At 43.9% G+C, this 15,153-nt stretch overlaps 1 protein-coding gene and 1 pseudogene across 1 annotated transcript in view; one reads left to right on the forward strand and one right to left on the reverse strand.

Annotated features, from left to right (window-relative positions):
- The window catches only part of LOC117357199, a 30,928-nt pseudogene extending 21,684 nt beyond the window's left edge, over positions 1-9,244 (forward strand).
- BLK (BLK proto-oncogene, Src family tyrosine kinase) overlaps positions 1-15,153 on the reverse strand; it is a 162,411-nt gene that overhangs the window by 125,650 nt on the left and 21,608 nt on the right. The window lies entirely within an intron of this gene.

The following is a 15,153-nucleotide window of genomic DNA, read 5'->3' on the forward strand; positions in this document are numbered from 1 at the left end:
TTGGATCTTTATTCAGACACTGGACTGAATATTGCTGGTGCCAGGATAAGTTCCAGCAGCTATGACAGGGACATGTAGTACCAACACTTAGCTTGCATAGGCATAGTTTGCCTACTTCATTTGGGGGAGGAGCCAGGGATAGGAAGTTCAGATGAGTAGTGCAGGAAGAATTTTTGCCCCATCCCCTCAGATAGGCATTGATTAGCTTTCTCCCTCCCCTCCATTTCTTTTGTTTTCACCTTTATCTTCTGCTTCCTTGATCCCATCTATACTCTTCAATTTACCTCTCCCCCATCATGCACTCCTCATCTTTCCACACACATTTTTGTTCTCCTACTCTTCATAATTCCCTCCTTTACCTCTTTCCCCAGCCCTCCCTCCTTGCATCTTTCCTCCACACCATCCTCTTCTTCCTTCTTTTTACCCACTCATCTTTCCTCCCATCCTTCTTTCAGTAATTTTTCCTCCCTTCTCATTTCTCTCTTTCCTCTGTCCTCACCCTCCCTCTTCTCTTGATTTTTTTCCATCTTTTCTCTACACCCATTCTTTCTTTCCTTCTCACTCCTCATAACCCACCTCCCATGTTGTCTATCTTATCTTCCATCTTCCCAGCACACACTCTCTCTCATCTTACAATCCCTCTGCACAAATTCTCACCATCTCTCTCTTTCCTCCCCCCAGCACTCTTCCTCAGGGGCATTGAAACAAAACATTTTTTATATGGAAAGGTCAAATGAACCAAGTTCTGTCTGCCTCTCTTCTCCCTAATGTTGATGCTATGTGGAATGAAAAATTGGTACGGCCATGGTTCCTGCGACATACCCCATTCCACTGCCTATGCACTCCCTCTCTTCTCCTTCCCCAACAATCTTCCATCTTCTCTCTACTGCCAGATACTGAGAAGTTTACCATACCAGCACCAAATCCAAGAACTCAAAATGCACCAGCCCTACCTATGATAAGTCAGCAGTATACCTCCATTTGGGAAAAGAGGACAAGTCAGACTGATACAAATTTCTACACACAACCTACATGTTAACAGAATCCCTCACTTCAGTTATACATGGAACATAAGAACATAAGAATAACCTTACTGGGTCAAACCAATGATCCATCTAGTCCAGTAGCCATCTTCAGTGGCCAATCCAGGTCACCAGTACCTGGCAAAAACCCAAAGAGTAGCAACATTCGTGCTACCGATCCAGGGTAAGCAGTGGATTTCCTGCATATGTCTCAATAACATACTATGGACTTTCCTCCAGGAAATTGTCCAAATCTTTCTTAAAACCAGCTACACTATTCACTCTTACCACAGCCTCTGACAATGCTTTCCAGAGCTTAACTATTCTCTGATTGAAAAAATATTTCCTCCTTCATTGAGTGTCCCCTAGTCTTTGCAATTTTTGACAGAGTGAAAAATTGATCCACTTGTACCTATTCTACTCCACTCAGGATTTTGTCGACTTCAATCATATCTCCCCCCAGCCATCTCTTTTCCAAGCTGAAGAGCCCTAATCTTTTCAGTCTATCCTCATACGAGAGATTCCATCCCGTTTATCATCTTGGTTGCTCTTCTTTTCTAGTGCTACTATATCTTTCTTGCAATAAGGAGACTAGAATTGAACGCAATACTCCAGGTGAGGTCTCACCATGGAATGATACAGAGGCATTATAACATTCTTAGGGCTCCTTTTACGAAGCCGCATTAGTGGCTTTATCGCACGCACATTTTTAGCGCTCGTAACCGCCGCGCTAGCCAAAAATCTACCGCCTGCTCAAGAGGAGACGGTAGCGGCTAGCGCGGCCGGCATATTAGCACACGCTATTACGAACGTTAAACCACTAACGCGGCTTTGTAAAAGGAGCCCTTAGTCTTCTTAACCATCCCTTTTAAAATAATTGCTAGCATCTTGTTTGCTATTTTGGCCGCTGCAGCACATTGGGTGGAAGGTTTCTTCATATTGTCTACAATGACACCCATATCCTTTTCTTGAGCGCTAACCCACAAGGTGGACCCTAGCATCTGGTAACTATGATTTGGGTTATTCTTCACAATGTGCATCACTTTGCATTTGTCCACATTAAATTTCATCTGCCACTTTGATACCCAGTCTTCCAATTTCCTAAGGTCTGCCTGCAATTTTTCACAATGTGTACGCATTTTAGGTTCAAACAATTTTTATTGATGCAAACATCAAATACAACATAAGGGCACCCCAAGGTACATAGTACAACAATAATGCATCGAATAAAATAAAATAAGAAGCATGTATAACTAAAACGTAACAGCAAATTAACTCAGACTCTTATTAATTAAAAAAAAAATGTAATTCAACCCTCCCTCCCCACCAAATCCCATTTATTCTATACATGATAATGTGTTCGAACCTTTCAATACCCCCTACCTCCCCTCCCCCATCCCCCTCCCCCTTCCCAATGGTACTCTCTACTCCACCTCATTAGGACACACCAATACAATCTAGGACACCCATCTCAAGACCGCACTACAACCTTTGGGATGTAAGGCTTGCAGATAAGGCTCCCATATTTGCATAAACAACATCTTTCGCTTCTTAGGCCTTCCAGCATCTCTCGCCTCCCAGATGGGCAACTGATGTAACTGGTTCCGCCAATGCCAAAACTTCGGAAGGTCAGGGACTGTCCAATATTGAAGAATATGCTTTTTAACAACTTTGAACAGTTTAGTGTCATCTGCAAATGTAATCACCTTGCTTGTTGTTCCAATTTCCAGATATATTATAAATAAGATAAATAGCATCGGTCTCAATACAGATCCCTGCGGCACTCCACTATTTACTCTCCTCCATTGAGAAAGATGGCCATTTAATCCTACCCTCTATTTTCTATCCGATAACCAATTATTAATCCACAACTGAACTTTGCTACCTATCCCATGACTCTTTAATTTCCTCAAGACCTCCCATGAGGATCTTTGTCAAAAGCTTTCTGAAAATCAACCAGCTCACCTTTATCCACATGTTTATTCACACCTTCAAAGTCAAGCAAATTGGTGAGGCAAGATTTCACTCAGATGAAACCATACTAACTCTGTCCCATTAAATCATGTTTGTCTACGTGTCCACAATTTTATTTTTTATAATTATTTCCACTGTTTTGCCCTGCACTGAAGTCAGGCTTACCGATCTATAATTTCCTGGATCTCCCCAAAAACCTTTTTAAAAATAGGCGTAACATTGGCCACTCTCCTACTTTCAGGTACTACAGATGATTTTAGTGACAGTTACAGATCACTAACAGCAGATCAGAAATTTCATGTATGAGTGTTTTTTTTAGTATCCTTGAATGTATGCCATCCAGTCCAGGTTATTTATCATTTTTTAACTTGTTAATTTGGCTTAGTACATCTTCCAGATTCACCGAGATTCACCATTTCTTCTCTCCCAAAATTCATATGAGCCCTCTCTTCCCCCCACTCTCACCTCACAATAAGTCTGCCAGGTCTCTCAGAATCTTCATCAGCAGACAGGAGTGAATTTACATAATACACACATAAAATATAACACATAATACATAAATTCCCCCTTTTGTAAAACCACATAAACAATTTTTTAATGCCGGCTGGCGCGCTGAATGTTCTGTGCTGCTCCCGACAGTCATAGAGTTCCTATGAGCATCAGGAGCAGCGCAGAGCATTCAGTGCACCGACCTGCGCTAAAGACCGCTTCTGTGGTTTTGTAAAATGGGGGGAAGGGAACTTCTTAAAACATACAAATACAAAATCAGTGGTACACCTCAATCAAATCTAAAACAATTACATCACTGAAATGCCTGAGAAAACAAATATGTTTTTAGAGATTTTCTAAAGTTATTCAAAGATTCCATAACTGAGGTCCCACAAACATAAAGATTTACTCTCTATACATCTGAAATTTTATTTGCTTGAAATCTGGGATATCAAGTAGCGCCTGATTACCTGAACACAAAGGTCATCCTGGAACATGAATCTTCAAGATTGCAGCAAGACACAAATGGTGTTACAGATCCCTTTGGCTAAACATCAAAGGAATTAACGGGTCCTTTTATTAAGGTGCGTTAACCAATTTAACATGTGCTGTATGCTAAGGCACCCATAGACTATAATGGATGCCTTAGCATTTAGTGCGCACTAAATCGGTTAGGGCACCTTAATAAAAGGTCCCCTAAAATAGCTAAATCATCAAGATTGCCCTACATCAATTATGCCCCTTAAGAGGTCTTTTTAGTGCCTCTACTTTACATAGTTTTATCCATGCCTTTTTAATTTCACATTTGGACTATTTTGTCACATGCTAGTTTAAGAGAGAAACTTTACAAAACACAACTGCTTGGTTTCTCTGTAATGCTCACATTAGCATGTATCTCTTCTTCTGAAAAATGTATCTATTTATTTATTGTTTATTGATTTATATCCTGCCTTTCCCAAGGCAGGTAACAACAAGGTACAAACATAATCAACACACATACATAACAACAATATCAACCATCATAAAACATCACAAAAAAAATCATGCTACATAAGGTCACATACAGGCTACCAGTGCCTTTCCTAAGCACATATTAATTCAGGTCCCATATTTAATTTGTTTTCTATCTCATTCCTCCCAAAGAGCTCAGTGCCGGTTACAGGTTAACATACATAATACAGTACTCCCCCGAAATTCGTGGGGGTTCCATTCCAGGAACACCCATGAATTTTGGAAAACTGTGAATCCAGTTTTGAGCCTGTAAAAAAGCAGGAGAGGGCAGCTGGGGCACCAGCGGATGCAGTAAATCATGCCCGGTGTGCTCCAGGGGGGCAGGGGGAGAGGAGGAGGAATTGGCTGTGCAGAAGGCTGATTTGCAGACTCATTCCCTGCATTTTCTGACTGGAAGTGGCAGTCAGAAAATACCGCGAATAACTGAATCAGTGAATCGCGAATTCGCGGGAAAACACTGTATACTGTTAACAGGTTACAATTTGCCATAATTGTACAAATTTTTTGATGAAAGGTTTATCCTAATTTGACACATACTAGGGATCTAATACCAATATAAATAGTATAGAGTTTACAGGTTATAGTTTGTCAGTTACAGAGCAAGGTTTTTCAATACATTTTATCCTAACTCGACACATACTAGGGATCTAATATATAATATACAATTTGCAAGATAAATTTTACATAGTTTCAGTACAAGATTTATATTGGCTTCCTATTCATGTTCAAATTTTATTTAAGATTTTGTACTTAATTCATAAGGCTGTTCATACTGGAGCTCTGGTTTACTTTTTCATATTAACTGTTCCTTATTTGCTTGTGTCAACTTTGGAGGCCATACCTCACTAAGGAGATCAAAAGACTTCAAGTGATTCAGGGCTAGATGCACAAAACACAGCCGTTAAGACTGTGTGAGTCATTGTTGGCCAATTTTTGGGCTGACTCTGGAACAATGATTGATGTTCCAACAGTCTGCATGAAAATGATTTGCACGGAGGTTCCCTCTAATCCTGTCTGATCAGTCACTGTGAGAGCGACTTTAACACATGCACAGAGCCAGTTTAGGGAAGCCCGAACAACTGAGTGACAGGGGAATCCCAAAGCAGCCTGCCGCTACTCAGCTGTTGGGGCTTTTTCTTTTTTTAATGGCACAGATGCTGTGCATGTGTGACACATGCACAATATCTGCCCCATAAAAAAAAGAAGAAAAAAGCCCCCCTACCCCCGATGACGGCCCCCTGATGATCCCCCCAACAAATGACCCTGGTGTCAAAAAATCAGCAGTAGGGATGCCCACTCCCTCCTACCACTGCAAACCTCTCCCACACTGACATCCCCCTCCCAGCAAGGATCTCCATAATGACGCCACCCTCTCCTTCCCCAAAAATCAGCAGGAAGGATACCCACTCCCTCCTGCCACCTCAAACTAGCACCTCAAACTAACTCCCCCATACTAACCCCCCAGCCATGCCCCACCCAACCAACCTCTCTCCTTCCCCGCTCCCTTTTCTAAAAAAAAAATTGACAAGAGGGATGCCCATTCACTCCTGCCATCGGATGCCCCACAACCCCCCAAACTACCACCCATGCCTCCCGAACCTCCCCTCAATAGATGACAGCAGGAGATATGCCCAGTCTGCTTGAAGGCCTGTCATTCCAAAATTGTGGGTCTTCCTCTTCCCGATGCATAAGGCCCCAATTGGCTCAGATGCTTAAGGCCCCTCCAATCAGGGCCTTAGGCTCCTCCCTCTATATCCCAGGATACAGAGGGAGGAGCCCAAAGCCCTTAGTGGCTCAGTAAGGAAAGGAGGAGGAGTAAAATCTTAGTGGACAGAGAAAGAGAGAGAAAAAATAAAACGAAAGCATGTGGAGAGGTAGAGATCAATATGCGAGATGGGGAGAGAAGAAGTATGGACTGGAGACCCTAGAAGGAGAGATAAGAGAAGATAGAGGACAGCAGAAACCAGCAACTGATACCAACAAGATTTTTTTTTTTTTTTTTTTTAATCTTTATTAATTTTTAAAAATAAACACAAAGTACAACAGAATATTCAAACAATTGATACAATAGACAGCACTTATATCTAACAAATAATAATATAAGTACATATCACCCTCCCTTCCTTCCCTCCCACCCTCCCTGGATGTGTGGGAAACTCATTCGGAAATTAAAGACTTATACTATTGATTTGTTTTTACAAATTTTGCTAATGGACCCCAAGTCTTTTTAAATTTTTTATCTAGATTCTCCATGAGTTCAGCAAGGATCCAATACATGCCCTGACGTAATATGAAGGCTTGATGATACCTATAAAAATTTGGAAAATTTACCTCCCCACCCACCCAACCCCCTGCCAATTGTGATTTTTGCAGAGATATTAAGGCTATTCTAGCAGTTTTACCCAGCCAAATAAATTTTGTAAGAATCCCATTCAATTTTTTATAAAAGGACCCATGGAAATAAACTGGCAACATACTTATTTGGTAGCAAACTACAGGCAAAATCAGCTTTTTTGATGGTTTGGACTCTTTCCCACCAAGAAAGATGTAAAGGGTTCCAATGCTCACACATTTCTTTGACTTTCAATAATAAGGATTTTTCATTTACTGTCATTGTATCGTCCAATGTTTTTTGGATCATGATACCCAAATATTTTATTCCCTCTTCCTTCCAAAGGATTGGGAATGGATCAATTAAACCTTTTACATAATGCACATTTAGTGGAAGAACCTCTGATTTCCTCCAATTTATTTTGTAACTGGAAAATTTGCCAAATCGATTAATCAATTCCAGTAAATGCAGGATTCTTCAAATGAAGCAAAATATTATCTGCATAGGCCGAAACCTTATCATCTCGGCCTGCATATGGAATTCCCTGTATCTGGAAGATTTGAATAACAGGGGTAGGAGAAAGAACATCAGATTGCTGGGTCTTCCGGAGGGTGCTGAGGGATCTGACCCTATTAAGTTTCTATAAGACTTTATCCCAAAATTGCTTACCTTACATCTCAGGCAATCATTGGAATTGGAACGGGCACATCAGATACCATCACGTGGAAACAGCAGGCAGAGTGGCCCAAAGCCCTTAATTTTCAGGATGCTTAGATTTTCTTGGAGATACTTATTACTTAGGGCTGCTGAGGAGTCTAGGAATCTGAAGTGACTGGAGTCCAGGATTTTATTTCTACCGGACTTTGCAAAGGCCAAGGCAACAGCCAGGAAACAGTTTCTACAGCTCCACCCACAGTTGAGACAATTGGGAGCCAGATATGAGTTGTTTTACCCAGCCGTGATGAAGGTTACCCATAATAATAAAACCGCCCACTACGATGACCCAGGCAAGCTCCAGGAATATCTAAATCAATTCCTGGACACGATGACAGACTGCGAGGTTTAAATTTTTATTTTTGGACTTCAGTATTTATTTCATGTTAAGGCTCATCTTGGAGAGTACACTTTTATTTTTGGGAAACTTGTGTTCTGTTTTGTTGCAAGGGCAGTTGGTATGGTTTTGGGGTTTTTTGGCCTCAGACTCACGTGGAAAGTTCATTGGAAAACGAGTTGAATTAAATTCTATTTAATGTTAACAGCTGACTCGAGTGTTGGTAAAAATAGAGCAATGGCACACCAGACTGAGGCTTGGAACACTCATAGGTGGAAGGAGAATGTTGTCCGATAACTGGAAGGCTCTTCAGTGTTTGCTATCCTAGAGTAACGTAATTTCGCTGTTCACCAACTTAGCTTCAGAAGAGCAGGACTCTGTGCATTTGCTGGCAGTGGAAGCCTGCGTCAGCATTGCACAGTTACTTGTGGAGGAGGATTCGGAAGCTTTGGCAAGCAATTGAAGACAAATCCTGGCGTGATCATTACAAGGTGCTGATAAGTTTTCTGAATTTCAGCAAGCAGTGGGTCCAGAAATCACTAAAAATGATTTGGTCCCTGCCTTTCAGAATCTTCTTAAAGACTGTGAAGCCGATGTTAAAGCAGCTGGCGCTCACAAAGTGAAAGAGTTCTGTGAGTACTTGCCAGCAGATGGTAGAGAAGCTCTAATTATGAATCATATTCTACCCAATGGGAAGAAATTAGTGACTGACACAAACCAGCATGTGAAATCTCCCCTGCTTCAGTAATTATGGGATTATTTACCATACTGGAGAATGATAACACCATAGAGCACCTTGCTCAGCTTAAAGATGAGTGTCCAGAAGTACGCTTGAATATCATCTCAAACTTGGACTGTGTGAATGAAGTGATTGGAATTCGCCAATTATCACAGTCTTTTCTTTAGGCTATAATGGAGTTAGCTGAAGATGGCAAGTGGCGAGTCCGGTTGGCTATTATCGAGAACATGCCCTTAATTGCTGATCAGCTGAGTATGGAGTTTTTTTGATGGCAGCTGAATTCTTTGTGCATGGCTTGGTTGGTCGAACATGTTTATGCTATTCGTGAAGCTGCAACTAATAACCTCATAAAGCTTGTAGAAAAATTTGTAGCTGAATGGGCTCAGTCCACATTTGTGCCAAAAGTTCTGGTCATGGCAATTGATCCAAACTACCTGCATAGAATGATAACTTTGTTCTGTGTGAATGCTCTGTCTGAAACATGTGGGCAAGAAATAACGCTAAACACGTTACCTATTGTACTAAAAACTGCAAGTGATCCAGTAGCAAATGTTCACTTTAATGTAGCCAAATCTCTACAGAGAATTGGGCCAGTCCTGGATAGTAGCAGAGAGAAACCTTTGTGACCTCATTGAAAACACGTGGCAACTACTTTCAGAAGGAGAAGATCATTCCAGAATTGGGGTCTCTTTTAAAGCTGACTTTTGGCTAAGATCTGTGCTATTATAATCCTGTGCTGCTCTTACTTTCTGTATGTGTCAACCTCAGTGTGTTATGCTGTTCTGAAGCATTGGAATGTCCAGCTTAGAATGGAATAGGAGCAATCATGCAAATATGTATTTGAGGTTTTATCTGCTTATATATCTTTGTGCATGTGTGGTTTTATTTTCTACTGTGCATGTAAATAGGTTCTGAAAAGTAACATGCTATCATATATTGTTTTTATACTGTATTTCAGTACCTAGTTAGGCTGACTAGCGTGCGCCAGCCGCTACCGCCTCCGCTTCAGCAGACGGTAGTTTTTCAGCTAGCGCGCACTATAGAGTGCGCTAATCCAGTGCGTGCGCTAAAAACGCTAGCACACCTTCGTAAAAGGAGCCCAAAGTCTCAAGCTTATAAATGGTTGCAGTTGAAGCAGGCCATTTACCGTATTTTCGCGGATATAACGCGCGCGTTATACGTGATTTTACGTACCGCGCATACCCCTCGCGCGTTATATGCCTGAGCGCGGTATACAAAAGTTTTTAAACATAGTTCCCACCCCGCCCGACGCCCGATTCACCCCCCCAGCAGGACCGCTCGCACCCCCACCCCGAACGACCGCTCGCACGCGCTCCCACCCGCACCCGCATCCACGATCGGAGCAAGAGGGAGCCCAAGCCCTCTTGCCCGGCCGACTCCCCGACGTCCGATACATCCCCCCCCCCCCCCCGGCAGGACCACTCGCACCCTCACCCCGAAGGACCGCCGACTCCCCAAAAATATCGGGCCAGGAGGGAGCCCAAACCCTCCTGGCCACGGCGACCCCCTAACCCCACCCCGCACTACATTACGGGCAGGAGGGATCCCAGGCCCTCCTGCCCTCGACGCAAACCCCCCTCCCTCCAACGACCGCCCCCCCAAGAACCTCCGACCGCCCCGCGACCCCCCTGGCCGACCCCCCCACCCCCCTTCCCCGTACCTTTGGAAGTTGGCCGGACAGACGGGAGCCAAACCCGCCTGTCCGGCAGGCAGCCAACGAAGGAATGAGGCCGGATTGGCCCATCCGTCCTAAAGCTCCGCCTACTGGTGGGGCCTAAGGCGCGTGGGCCAATCAGAATAGGCCCTGGAGCCTTAGGTCCCACCTGGGGGCGCGGCCTGAGGCACATGGGCCAAACCCGACCATGTGTCTCAGGCCGCGCCCCCAGGTGGGACCTAAGGCTCCAGGGCCTATTCTGATTGGCCCACGCGCCTTAGGCCCCACCAGTAGGCGGAGCTTTAGGACGGATGGGCCAATCCGGCCTCATTCCTTCGTTGGCTGCCTGCCGGACAGGCGGGTTTGGCTCCCGTCTGTCCGGCCAACTTCCAAAGGTACGGGGAAGGGGGGTGGGGGGGTCGGCCAGGGGGGTCGCGGGTCGGTCGGAGGTTCTTGGGGGGGGGCGGTCGTTGGAGGGAGGGGGGTTTGCGTCGAGGGCAGGAGGGCCTGGGATCCCTCCTGCCCGTAATGTAGTGCGGGGTGGGGTTAGGGGGTCGCCGTGGCCAGGAGGGTTTGGGCTCCCTTCTGGCCCAACTACACAAAGTACGGGGAAGGCGGGTGGGGGTGTCGTGGGGGTCGGCCAGGGGGGTCGCGGGTCGGCTGGGGGACGGGCGGAGGTTCTTGGGGGGGGGCGGTCGTTGGGGGGAGGGGGTTTGCGTCGAGGGCAGGAGGGCCTGGGATCCCTCCTGCCCGTAATGTAGTGCGGGGTGGGGTTAGGGGGTCGCCGTGGCCAGGAGGATTTGGGCTCCCTCCTGGCCCAATATTGTCGGGGAGTCGGCGGTCCTTCGGGGTGGGGGTGCGAGTGGTCCTGCCGAGGGGGGAGAAGAATCGGACGTCGAGGGGGGGCATCAGGCTTTCAGAATGGGGACAGGACTTCAAGGGGGGACAGGCAGATCTTCAAGGGGGACAGGCAGACCTTCAAGGGGGACAGGACTTCAAGGGGGGACAGGCAGACCTTCAAGGGGGGACAGGACTTCAAGGGGGACAGGCACGGAGAGGCGGGGCAGTGCACCGAAAGTCAGGGCGGGTGAACGGTGAGTCGGGGCAACCAGAGGAGAGTCGGGGCAGTGCACCGAAAGTCAGGGTGAGTCGGGGCAACCAGAGGAGAGTCGGGGCAGTGCACCGAAAGTCAGGGTGAGTCGGGGCAACCAGATGAGAGTCGGGGAGGGCGAAAGGAGAGTCGGGGTGGCCAGAGGAGAGTCGGGGAGAGCGAAAGGAGAGTCGGGGTGGCCAGAGGAGAGTCGGGCAGCATGCGCGTTATATGCCTGAGCGCGGTATAGAAAAGTTTTTGTACATATCATCGTGATTTCTGCGCGCTATACCCCTGTGCGCGTTTTACAATGGTGCGCGTTATATCCGCGAAAATACGGTAGAAGGGGTTCCCTGACTGGCAAATTTTACAAAATCAGTGTAGCTTGCTGGGCCTATGTTTCCAGACAGATTTGCAAGGGCACCAGGGCGCCAAGTGCTATAAATTAATATCTGAATCAAAAACCTAAAACAAGCTTAAAAGACATTTGGAGCATTGAGATAAAGCAGCAGATTTCTGCTACTCAATGGCCACGGATTTGGACTTGGAGGATGAGATGTACAACGTCAGCATCTATGAAAAAAACCTGGTTCTTTTTGTTATATAGAATTTTTTGGACCCCAGTTCATTTACAAAAGTTGGACAGTTCAAAGTCTAATAGATGCTGGCACTGCCATCTTGATATAGAGACACTGGATCATTTGTTATTCTATTGTCCCTTGATACTCAGTTTTTGGAAGTCTATATGGGGTAAAATCAACATGATATTGGAAGCTTCGATTCCATTGTCCTATGACATAGTGTTATTTGGGACTTTATTAAAACCTAAGAGTCCAATTAATGTAAGCAAGAATAGATTACTTCTTATTATGGCAGGAGTTGCTATGCAGCTAATTAAAAAAATTGGAAAAACTGGGACAGACTAAATCATAACTTTTGGTGGGAAACCCTGTGCTAATTTTATAGGTATGAGCGAATGAACTCGGAACAATTGGGACACTATAAAAAATTTAAAGAGACTTGGGGTCCATTAGTGAAATTTGTAAAAACTGATCAATAGTATAAGTCTTTAATTTCTGAATGAGTTTCACACACATCCAGGGAGGGTGGGAGGGAGGGAAGGGAGGATGATATGTACTTATATTATTTGTTAGGTATAAGTGCTATCTATTGTACCAATTGTTTGTACATTCTGTTGCACTTTGTGTTTGTTTTTAAAAATGAATAAAGATTAAAAAAAGAAAGAAAACTCATAGTAACATAGAAACATGGTGGCGTGGGAGATAAAGGCCAAATGGCCCATTTGCAGTAACCATTATCTCTTCCTCTAAGAGATCCCATTTGCCTATCCTACGCCTTCTTGAATTCAGACACAGTCTCTGTCTACACCACCTCCTCCAGGTGACCATTCCACGTATCCACCACCTTTTCTGTACAAAAGTATTTCCTTAGATTACTCCTGGGCCTATCACCTCTTAACTCCATCCTATGCCCTCTCATTCCAGAGCTTCCTTTCAAATGAAAGAGACTCATGCACAATTAAGCCATGTAGTTATTTAAACGTCTCTATCATATCTCCCTTTTCCCATCTTTCCTCCAAGGTATACAGATTGAGGTCTTTAAGTCTGTCCCCATATGCCTTATGATGAAGACCACGCACCATTTTAGTAGCCTTTCTCTGGACCGACTCCATCCTGTTTATATCTTTTTAAAATTGGTGTCTCCAGAATTGTATACAATATTCTAAATGAGGTCTCACCAGAGTCTTATTGTTGCAGTTATCCAGGTTTTATCATATCTTAGTGGAACCAATATTTTAGCCATCAATACTTCCTTTTTCCTACTGGCCATACCTCGTCCTATGCACCCTAGCATCCTTCTAGCTTTTGCTGTCACATTTTCAATTCAACTGGGTTGTGACCCTCGAGGACTGTGGCTACCCACCCCTGCTCTACAACATTAGTATACCTACTAAGAACAAGTTAGATTGCTGAAGCATTCCAACATAAACTGTTGTGGTTGTCTGGTTCTTGTCGTATCTGAATAAGTGGAAATGTTTGCTGTGGCTTTCTTCAAATGTTCCTATTTTTATTTAAAGAAAGCCACAGAGTGATGGCTAAAATATTGGTTTCACTAAGATATGACAAAAACTGGATAACCGCAACAATAATGACACCAGCCATGAAAGTCTAAGAAAGTATCCCTACATAGAATTTCCATGCTAACAATATCTGATTTCAGATGCATGCTTAGATCATCAGAATAAGTGACCACAAATTTAAAATAGAAATATATATATATAAATTAAACTGAACTTGTGAGAAACTCTGCATGCTTTTTAACACCAGAGAAATAAGAGCTGCAACTTTCCCTGTACTGTGCAAAATATAAAATTAGCAGATTTAAATTCCAAAAATCAACATATTCAAATCACCAGATTGAAAACAGTTCTTTCTTTACCTTTGTTGTCTGGAAATGTCATTCTTCTAATCTTGTTGTTTCTATGAGTTTTCAAGATTTCTACAGTGAATATGAAATGAGATTGATTTGCATATACTACTTCCATTGTATGCAAATAGATCTCATATATATTCATTGTAGAAATCTTGAAAACCCAACTGGTTTGTGGCCCTCAAGGACCATGATTGTTCATCCCTGTTCTGGAGCCTTCTTCACAATGGTGCTGTTGACCTCTAGCAACAGCCTTGTAATACTATCACTTGGGTTTTCAAGTTGTCATATAAGGATTTGTTTTTTCCCCTTTTATATGGCATCTTGAACCCTTTAATAGTGTTATTTTGAAGAATAAGTTGGGATCAATCCTACCTCCATTGCCCCCAGGACCCCTGTGATTAGACAATGCTATGTAGGTGAGCTGGCTGTCTAGAAGAAAGCTGATGCACCATGGTGGAGGGAGGGGTACCAAAGCAAAATTTGGCTCAGGGTGCTACTGTCCCTTGAGACGGTTCTGCCAATAAGGCCTCCATCTCATTTGCATTTTCCTAGCAAGCACACTAGCAATGCAAATTACTCACAACAGACTCTATCAGTGGTACATTGAAAGCCATTTAATCTATCTAAAGAACCCATATATTTTCATAAAGCTTGTAGAACAATGTATTAGCCTAGGCCAAGCTGTAATTAATTATTTTAAGACATGTTAAATCTAAACAAGATTAAAGCTAGTTGCAGTTTTAATTTTTGCCACTTGGGGTCACCAGTGCTTTAAGGTTATTCGAGCTAATCAGCATGCAAATGTTAAAATTTAATTCACAGTGAATGTGATGCTTTTTCTGTGACTGTATAACTTACCCTGAGCTCAGATTTGGACAAGCAATTAATTAAATCTATAATCCAAATCTAGATATTCTGCTAGATAATGTGGGCATTTATCCCACATAGGAAATTAGGCCTGGATTCTGTAAAGGATGCCCGTTCTCAGAAGCTGCCTAAGCGGCTTTTGAGAATTGCACACGGGTGCTCTATACAGAATCGCACCTAAGCCCGCCTATGAACCCGATTCTCTAACTGACATTCCTGTCACAGATGTCGATTAAAGAATCGGGTTGCCGCTAAGCTTAACGCGGCAAAGGTTCTCCCTGCCGCAATAAATTTAGCAGCAACCCATACCCACCTCTCATGAAGACTACCGGCAGGAGGGATGCCCAATCCCTCCTGCCAGAACCCCCACCTCCACCCTGAACAATCGTGGCAGAGGATCACCAGTCCCTCCTGCCGATACTCACCGTGAACTCCCCCCCATCGATCGT

Source organism: Geotrypetes seraphini, chromosome 3 (assembly GCF_902459505.1).
Source record: "Geotrypetes seraphini chromosome 3, aGeoSer1.1, whole genome shotgun sequence".
Lineage (NCBI taxonomy): Eukaryota > Metazoa > Chordata > Amphibia > Gymnophiona > Dermophiidae > Geotrypetes > Geotrypetes seraphini.